Source organism: Pteropus alecto, unplaced genomic scaffold (genome assembly GCF_000325575.1).
Source record: "Pteropus alecto unplaced genomic scaffold, ASM32557v1 scaffold333, whole genome shotgun sequence".
Classification (NCBI taxonomy): Eukaryota; Metazoa; Chordata; class Mammalia; order Chiroptera; family Pteropodidae; genus Pteropus; species Pteropus alecto.
In genome coordinates, this window is record NW_006433879.1 from 182,425 (window position 1) to 191,891 (window position 9,467).

At 38.8% G+C, this 9,467-nt stretch overlaps 2 long non-coding RNA genes across 6 annotated transcripts in view; one reads left to right on the forward strand and one right to left on the reverse strand.

Moving 5' to 3' along the window:
* LOC112477015 overlaps positions 1 to 5,075 on the forward strand; it is a 30,689-nt gene extending 25,614 nt beyond the window's left edge. For 3 of the 5 annotated variants that reach the window (XR_003045293.1, XR_003045292.1, XR_003045290.1), the window contains 3 exons: positions 2,534 to 2,582; positions 4,217 to 4,312; positions 4,589 to 5,075. This is a non-coding gene — a long non-coding RNA (uncharacterized LOC112477015). Of the gene's footprint in view, positions 1 to 2,533; positions 2,583 to 4,208; positions 4,313 to 4,588 lie in introns of all 5 variants that reach the window. The other 2 variants (XR_003045294.1, XR_003045291.1) reach the window with 1 other exon arrangement.
* Positions 5,076 to 5,887: 812 nt separating this feature from the next.
* Positions 5,888 to 9,061, reverse strand: LOC112477018. Its single transcript, XR_003045295.1, has 2 exons — positions 6,960 to 9,061; positions 5,888 to 6,265 (listed from the first exon to the last, which is right to left on the reverse strand). It is a non-coding gene; the product is annotated as an uncharacterized LOC112477018 (long non-coding RNA).
* Positions 9,062 to 9,467: the final 406 nt, after the last annotated feature.

The window sequence follows — 9,467 nt, forward strand, 5'->3', positions numbered from 1 at the left end:
GGTAAAACTATCAAGGCCTGAAGACTTCTCGTTCAGAAGCTTTTAAATTACAGATTTAAAATTTCTTTTTAATTCTACTTTGAACCTTCTTCTTTGACTCATTTCTTCTAAGTTGAATTTTTGAGCATAAAAAGACAGTAGTCTTTTAGTATCTTCTTAATGACTGCAGGATCTTTTGTGAGTTCCATCTTTTATTTTTGATATTGGTGATCTGTGTATTCTCTCTTTTCATCTGTGTCAGTCTTGCTAGAAGTTTGACGATTTTATTGATTTTTTTGAAGAACCAGATTTTTATTTTATTAATTTATCTTGTTAACTCTGAGAAGAATATATCCGCCAGGAAGGATTTCTTGTAGTTAATCGGGCTCAGATTCATGACCAGTGGCTAGTAGCCATTGTTTATAGAGGTCTCTCATACACACTGCATTTCAAAGAAAAGCTGCAGAGTGGGCTGCCAAGCCTCCTGCCCTGTGCTCTTGCTGTTTGAGTTGACTCTTATAAAGTTGCTCCTAGGGTCAAAATTTGACGAATAGGATTGAGACTTTCCCTGTCCAAAGGAAGCTGTACAACTACATTCTCATTGGCATCTTCACTGATCAATCAGAGCAGCTCCAATCCAACCAATCAGGACTTGATTTTTGGACCAACTTCATCGCTGTCTTGGTGGAACACACTTTCGGTTTCCATAGATGACTAAATTTGCCAGCTGTAATATCAGTGCAGAGCAGAACTATCTCACCAAAGCTGTAAAACCAGAGATGTAACACCAGAGTCTCCTTGCCCAGGCCACCTCATGCAAGCTGTTCCACGGCCATGTGTTCCACAGCTGAGCTCTTTCACAATTGAGCTGTTTGCATAAAAACAATTTCTTTCCTCGACACACCCCAAACGGGGAACTCCTGTTGGCATTGAATTGGTGATGACAGCTATTGCTTTTCTGTTTTTAATTTCATTGATTTCTGCTCTTTATTATTTTTTTGCTATAGGTTTATTTCGCTCCTCCTTTTTTCATTCCTTAGATTATTGAGTTGAGATCATTTATTTCTAATATAAGCATTTAGTGCTATATGTTTCCTTTTCAGCAGTACTTCAGCTGCATTTCACATATTTTGATATGTTGTATTTTCACTTTCATTTAGTTCCATGTATTTTTTTTCTTTGAGACTTATTTGACCCATAAGTTATTTAGAGTTGGGTTGCTTAATTTGCATATTTTAATAAAATTCCTTATTGCCTTTATGTCATTGACTTCTAGTGTGAGTACATATTGTCAGAGAGAACAATCTGTATAATATTTATTATTTTAGATTTATTGTAGTTTGTTTTATGACCCTGGATATGGTATGTTTGTGGTGACTATTCAGTGGACACTTGAAAACAAGGTATATTCTGTTGTTGTTGGACAGAGTGTTCTATATAAATATCAATAGGACCTTACTGGTTGACTGTGTTATTCAAATATATATTCTTGTTGATTTTCTGTCTAGCAGTTCTAACAGTTGCTGAGAAAGAGGTATTGAAATCCCAACTATAATTGTTGATTTATCCATTTTTTCTTTCAGCTCTATCAGTTTTTGCTTCGTGTATTTTGAGGCACTGTTTTTGGTTCATATGCATTTAGAGTTTTATGACTTCCTGGTGGATTGATTCTTTTTATCATTGTGTAATATTTCTTTTTGCCTCTAATAATTATTAGATAATATAGCCACTCCTGCTTTTTAAAAACTAATGTTCACATAGTAAATTTTTTTCTACTTCTTTACTTTCAATCTACTTAGGCCATTGAATTTGAAATGAGTTTCTTGTAAACAGTATGTAGTTAAAGTGTGTTTTTGTTTAAATCTACTCTTCCCATCTCTGTTTTTTCAGATTGTATATTTAGACTATCTACATTTAGGTTATTGTTGATATTTTTGAGCATAAACCTGCCATTTTATTATTTATTTCCTGTTTGTTTTCTCTGATTCTCATTCCCGTTTCTCTGTTATTCTCTTCCTATGTGTTACTTGAATAATTTTTAGTATTTCATTTTGATATATTTATAATGTTTTTGAGTGTGTTTCTTTGTATAGTTTTCATTTTGGTTGCTCTGGATATTACAAAATATATATTTGACTTATCACGGTGTGCTGGTATCAAAATTTTACCTCTTAAAGTGAAATGTAGAAACCTTCTTTCATTTAGGTCTATTTACCTTCCCTAATTTTATAAATCATTGTCTTGTGCATCAGATAATATTATAATTTTTGTTTCAATCTTTAAATATGATTTATAAAACCCATGAGAAAAAGGATAATCTATTGTTTGTGCATTTCTGACTTTCTGTTGTTCTTTCTTTCTTCCTGATGTTCTATAATTTCTTCTTTTATAATTTCTTTCCTGTTTGAGATCTTCCTTTAGCCAATTTTCAAGGATATGTCTTAAGGTGAAAAATTATTTGTTTTCTTTCAGCTGAGAATATCTTTCCTTCTTCATTTTTGAGGGATATTTTATAGGATATAGAATTTTTGGTTGACAGGTTTTTTTTTTTCAGCATTCCAAAAGTGTACCAATTCTTCCTGGCTACCATGGTTTCAAATGGGGTAAGGCATCATTTCTTTCTGGATGTTTTCAATATTTTTTTTGTCTTTAGTTTTAAGAAGTTTAACTATAATAAGTGTTTTTGTGGTTTTGGGGGGGTTTACCTTGCTTGTGGTTATTGCTGTTTCTTGAATCTGTAGGTTTATATCTTTTATTAAAATGAGACTTTTCATCCATTATTTCTTCAAATACTCTTTCAGATTTCTTTTTTCTCTCTTTCTGAGACTCTGATAATATGGAGATTGAATTTTTTCTTATTGTCTCACAGGTATCTGAGGCTCTGTTTATTTTTTTCAGTCAATTTTTTTTATTATTATTTATATGGATAAATTCTGTTGATCTGTCCTCAGATCATAGATTTCATCCTCTATCATCTCTACTGCTGAGTCCAACCAGCAAGTTTTTAATTTCTGTTATTATATTTTTCAATTCTATATTTTTTCTTTTGTTCTTTTTTATAACTTCTATTTATTTTTTGGTATTTTCTATTTTTTCATGTATTATTAATTTTTATGATGGCTCCCTTAAAGTCCTTGCCAAAATATATCAACATCCGATTTATCTCAGTTTTGGTGTCATTTGATTGTCTTTTGTCATTCAAGTTGTTATTATCCTAGTTCTTGGTATGATGGATCTTTTCTTTTTTTTAATATCCTGGACATTTTGTCTATTATATTAGAAGACTCTGATTTCTATTTAAAATTTCTATTTTAGCAGACAATTACCTTTTTTGAGTTTAGTATATTTTTGTGGGCTGTGGTCCCAATGACAGTTTAATTTTCAGACACTTTATGGTGTTGTTATTTTAATTGGCTTGGTTTAGCTGATGCTTCCAGGTTCCCATTGGTACCTGCTGTTGCTACCTGGAGGCTTGAAGGATTTCCCTAGACTTGTTAGTCTATTGTCACTCAGTGGAGGTGGGGTGTTTCAGGATCACAGGAACAAAGATTTTCTGGTTGCGGCCCTGTTGTGGCAGGATCTCTCCTGCTTTTGGGGAACAGGAAGTGCCTCCCAGGTTAGGTACTTGTTGTGGGATTCCCTCTGCCAGTGGCTTTCCCCTGCCCTACTATTTCTGCACAGGGAAGTGAGTGTCAGGCCCACAAAGCAGGTGAATGCTTCTCCTGGCCACTTACTGATAGTGGGCTCCCAATCTATCCCCCTTGCTTGTGGTACTGAGCTCTAGGAAAGATCTATGAGGGAACCTGTTGTCTAATAATGTGAATCCCCATGACTGCATTGGAGACTCATAAGGTTCTTGATGTTACACCAGTAGAAACATTGTGTGTTGGATTTAAAAGTACAAAGAAAATATAAAATGAAAGGTGGTTGTTAGACTCCCAAAATTCTATAGGCAAGAAATAGGCAGATTAAACTCCCCTTTAAGAAAAGGAAAGGATGACTTTGAGGGCAAAACCACTAGCTGAGAGGGCTGAGCTTTGAGGCACAGAGGATTAGTCCCAGACCTTGAAACAAAATGGAATTTGCCTGGCTTGACTTTAAAATTGCTTTGGACAGCTGACTTTTTTTTTTCCTCTTATTTTATTCTGTTTTGAATAGAAATTTCTATAACTGTTATCGTAGTGCTGTCCCACAATTTCATTTTGAAAGACGATAACTTGTTTCTTGAGTTTCACAGGTTCAAAAATAAAGAGAAACTGTGCCTCAAGATGGATCATCCCCAGAGCCTCACACACACCTGATTTAGATAATATAATTTTAAACTTTTGAACTGGTAAGATTTACATGAGATTTTTGGGCTTTGAGTTGATACTATAATGGGTTAATAATTTGGAGGACTATAGGATGGAGTGTATTTTGCATGTGGAATAATTGTTTCTCTTTGTGGGCCTGAGAGTGGACTGTGGTAGGCAGAATAATGGCCCCTCAAAATGTCCACATCATAATCCCAGAACCTATGAATATGTTATAATAAATGGCAAAAGTTAAAAATGCAATTTAAATGTTAATCAGTTGACCTTGAGATGAGAGATCATTCCGGATTTTCTAGGAGCATCCAGTATAATCACAAAGATCCTTTTAAATGGAAGGTGAAAGCAGAATAGAGAAAGAGATGGAAGCAAGAAAAGTACTCAGTCTGATGTTGCTGGCTCTGAAGATGGAAGAAACAGGTCTGGAGCCAAAGAATGTGGGTGGCCTCTAGAAGATGGGAAAGGCATGGAGAACGATCCCCATCTGGAACCTCCAGAAGAAATGCAGCCCTAGTCCTGCTGACACCTTGAGAAAATTCAGTGAAACCAATTTCAGACTTCTGATGTTCGGAACTGGAAGATAATAAATTTGCATTTTCTTAGGCCACTAAATTTGTGGTAATTTATTATAGCAGCAATAGGGAACTAACATCTTGATGCAGGACAGGAAAATTTCTGTTATGGTGTGAACAATTCTAAGGCCCACGGAGCCAATTGAGATTAATTATGAGCCTTTATTAGCCAGCCGGCGACTGACTCTCTACCACGCAGGGTTAGAGGAGATCAGCCCTGAGCTCCCAAAAGAGGCAGTTTATAAAGCCTAGAACCATACCCTGGTTTAACATCAAACAAGCAAACAGATTAACCACACCCTAGTTAACATGAAACAAGCAAGCAGATTACAGAAGCAGAAGTTGGCAGTTAGCATATCTTTGCCCAGAGCCACACCCTTGACAGTTTGATTAACATTTTTAATTCTCTTGCCTCCTTCCTACATTAATCTGATGTTGTAGGAGTGATTTCTGTAGATTAAGGACTGAACCTTCTCTGGTTGCCTTCTGTTGCAAGATTGCCGGTTGGAAACATAGGTAGCTTTCTTTTTTGGGGGAGGAGAGATAAGACTTCCTGCCACTGTACTGTATTTCCATTTCTGGGGTCCAAATGAGTTTACCTCTTTGTTACCACCTACCAGAGTTTCCTTTGGTTACCTCTTTCATTATTTCCAGGGTTTATAGTTGTATGTAGAGGGAAGAATCAATAAAAATAAGACTAAGCCATTTCGTTCTGACCAGGTTTCCAACTTACTTTTATTCATTCAAAGTTATTGTTATTATAATCACTACTGTATTATTATTACTAATGTATTCAGCTAAAGTTTTATAAAAATACCCATATATTTACAGTGTTTTTCTACACCATTGTTACTGGAGAGTGGTGTCCTCTCCCGGTGCATTGTCAAGGTTCTTGATGTCTTGAACAAAGAATTGAGCAAGACACTGAACTACAGTAGAAAAGAAAAGTTTTATTAGAAGGGAAAGTACAAATCTGTTGCGGGAAGTGACATCCAGTGGAGGAATTCAGACACTCAGACAACTTTGTTAGAGGAAGGAGAATTTAATGCCGGCCGATGGAGGAATTCAGACACTCAGACAACTTTGTTAGAGGAAGAATTTAATGTTGGCGGAGAGCATGGGGCATGGTTAGATTGCTTACAGCTTATATACCCTTGCAGTGTCCATGCAAGGGGTGTGTGATTCTTTTGTCTGAGGTTTACATGTCCCTCCTTACTCAAAGTGGAGAGGGGCAGCTTCGGGTGGGGGGCTGCAGGGGAGGAATTTCCAGACCCTTGATGTTATCAGCACCTTTATCGGATTCTTGAACAAAGAGATGGCACTCCTAGGTTTACAGACAGGGAGCAGCATTCATTGATGTCTGCGCCCGCTCAGAAGGTTCCTTATCCAAAGGCTGAGCTCTCACTGTAACACAGCAAACAGTTCCACAGTCTTGACATTCCTATACAGCTACAGATATAGAGAAGGGGCTGGACAATCATTGAGGTGGGGGAAGTAGCTGTGGAAAACATGTTAACTGAAGAACATAGGGAAGAATGGGGGAAGAGAGAGAGCAGTTTTAACCAGCTGAGTCGGTTATTTCTGCAGGCCCTTTCCTTTGCATCTATTTTTACTTTCAGATACCCCCTCTCCTCTCTCACTTCCAGATGTGGAAGTGGGCCTGAGCAAGAAAAGTGTGGCTCAAAAGGCCTGGTAACAAAGACTTCAGGGTTTTTATCACTTTTGCTGAGGGTGGTTACTTTTCTTAGAGGAGTGGGCTTCTTTGATTGACAACTAAGATCGACAGGACTCAATGATTCATCATTTTGCTTTCTGCACATTTTATTCCCAGAATTCAGTCTGTTATAATATTAATAAACTTCTGGGCATATGCATCATATTATAATTATGGTAAGAGACTCAGGTGAGTCGATTGCGTAGGTGTGAGTGACTGGCTGAAAGTAGTACCTAAATTTCTTCCTACTTTGTGTGAGTTAAAAAAAATGCCTTCTGGCTTACTTAAATTGTGGGCAGATTGGAGCGGACCCCTTCTAAGATAGGATGACCTCAGTGTCTTTGCAGGCAGACCCGAAACTCCCTAACTAACTTTCTTGCCTACCTTTTTTTCTAAGAGCCATGAACCCCCTTATTATTAGCATGGATGTTGAGGGACCGGAGGTCTCTTCTTCTGTATCTGCTTTCTGCTGAGAATGGCCATAGTCCCTGCCTGCAGGAGTTTATGGAGCTCTTTCCTTTTCTGCCTCAGTCAGGGTAGGGTCTTGGGTTTCTTGCTGAAGTGCCACCTCAGTCCCTAGACAAGGAAAAGTAAATACTGTTGTAGCCGCCAGCCCCTGAAAGACACACGGACCACCAGGAATTAGTGAGTCATAGGAATCACACTCTTTATTCAGCCAGCTAGGTCTGCCAGGGGTACGCAGACCCCAAATTAAGCAGCCCCGAAATGTAGAGGTACAGGGTTTTTAAGCCCAAAATCCCATTCTTTATTCTATCTGAACACAAAGGTCTATTTTTCTCCTATTCACTACCTGTCAACCTATAGGTTGGGGTGTGTAAGCGGGGAGTACAGAAACAGAAAGCTTGTTATCAGAATGTTATGTCCCTATGATCAAAAGCCTTTAGTTGCCATGGCAATAGTCAAACAGTAATTTTTCTACAAGTAATAAATCTCAAGTGGTTATTCTTCAGCTACCACATTCCCCACTGGCCTTAGCAAAGATCAAATCTTTGATTCTTCATGAGGAATTTGTTCATAGCCTCTAGTCTGTAATACTAAAAGTCTAATGGAATTAATTTTTTTCCTTATATATGTAAACAAGAAATTAAGGAAACATGGGCCAAAAGTTAACAAAAGGAGGAGGATGATTAAAGGTTCAGCTACAGTAGATAGAAGAGTTGTTAGCCATGGTGACCATTTGAACATCCTATGAAACCAGTTATTTGATTCTAGTCTCTGTTTTTCCCTGGCATCCAAATTTCTCTGTACTAGTCATAAGCCTTCTCTAATTACTACAGAGTTATTGGCATAGAAGCAACAGGTTTCACCCAGCGCCATATATAACCCATCTTGTTTTAAGAATAATAAATTTAAACCTCTTCTATTTTGGAGGACTACTTCCGCTAGTGAATCGACTTGAAGTTCCAGCCTGCTGATGGTGTCTTTTAAGGTCTTGATATCCTTATCTATCTGTATTCCAATTTCACGTAATTCATGTTTTCCCTTGATGAGAGCAGTAGTGCCTACCACCGCTGAACCCGCTATTCCGAGTCCTACAAGAAGGAGTACTAAGACTGGTACGGCCCGTTTCTGTAACCTGTCCTGATGGAAGAAGTGGAGTCTGCCTTCCGGCCCATTGTAAAGGGACACTTGGGGGAGCACAAAGACTAGGATACAAATATTAGCCTCACTTGAGTTGAAAAGAACAGCTGCAGCACAGTGAGTGAGCCCACTATCACATGCTAGCCAAGTATTATTTGGAGCCTTATAGTATTTACTCCCTGAGGTAGTTCTATACTTTGATAGTACAATTACAGTTATCGAAGTAAGGTGACTGTGTCAACAGCTTGGAATAATTTTTTGAAATCAGGCAAGTTCCTTTTCCTCGTATGTCTCCCAAGGTGAGTCGAGGAGTTTCCCATTCACAGTCATGTGTGCTGCTGAGCTCAGTTAGGTTTAAGGGAGTTCCTACCCCGACATAATAAGGGGTTTTGGGTTTAGGCACAACCAACAATCCTGCCCTATGTCTGGGAGGTCTTATTTAAGTCCTTGTGTTTTGTTGTTAACATAGTTATTAATTTTCCTTCGGGTTCTGGTTGTAGCTGGTCAAATGCCTGGGGTTTAATAGCTGTTAGGCTACTACCTGAAGAGGCTAGAGCCGGAGTCGGGGTTGCCTGGGAAACAGGAGTTCTCTCAGATGTAAGACTTTGAGGTAGTCCTGGAATTAGAAGTGGTTTGTTGGGCCCTATAGGGTGAGCTTTTCTGGGAGGGTCCTTAACCTGTATAGTAAAATATAATCCTGAGTCATACCCAGTTTTATACAATCTGATACCCTAGGTCTGTCCTGTGAGCCAATAGTGTTGTCCCCTGTCCCGACCCGCAGGACCTAGTTATTGCGCGGAACCCGAGGAGGCCCTTACCTGAAAGAAAACATGGGCGGGAGAAAAGAATGGAGGCAAGACAGTATTCTGATCAAGCCTCAAAATTTTATTGAGCAGCAAGAGTATTTATACAGGGCTAACAAAGGGGGGCAGGGCTAGCTGGGCGGGAGAGTATCTGTCACAGGCGCATTGGTTCTTAGCTGGTGGGGTGAGGAGTGGTAAGGGTTAGAGGGAGTGGGAGTGAAGGAGGGAACTGTAACTCTGGGCTGGGCTGACTGCTAGGGGGCTAACAAGATGCAGGATGCAGATAAGGCCTCGCCTAGTCACAAGATTCTTTGTTCTTAGTTTTGGCTCCCAACATGACAAAATGCCTTCTCGCTTGCTTGATTGTGGGCGGGCATGGGCAGACCCTTCTTCCAACAGGACGACCTCGGTGTCTTTGCAGGCAGACCCTAAAGCCCCGATCTATCTTTCCTGCTTAACTCTTTTCTAAGAGCCTAAACCCGCTTCT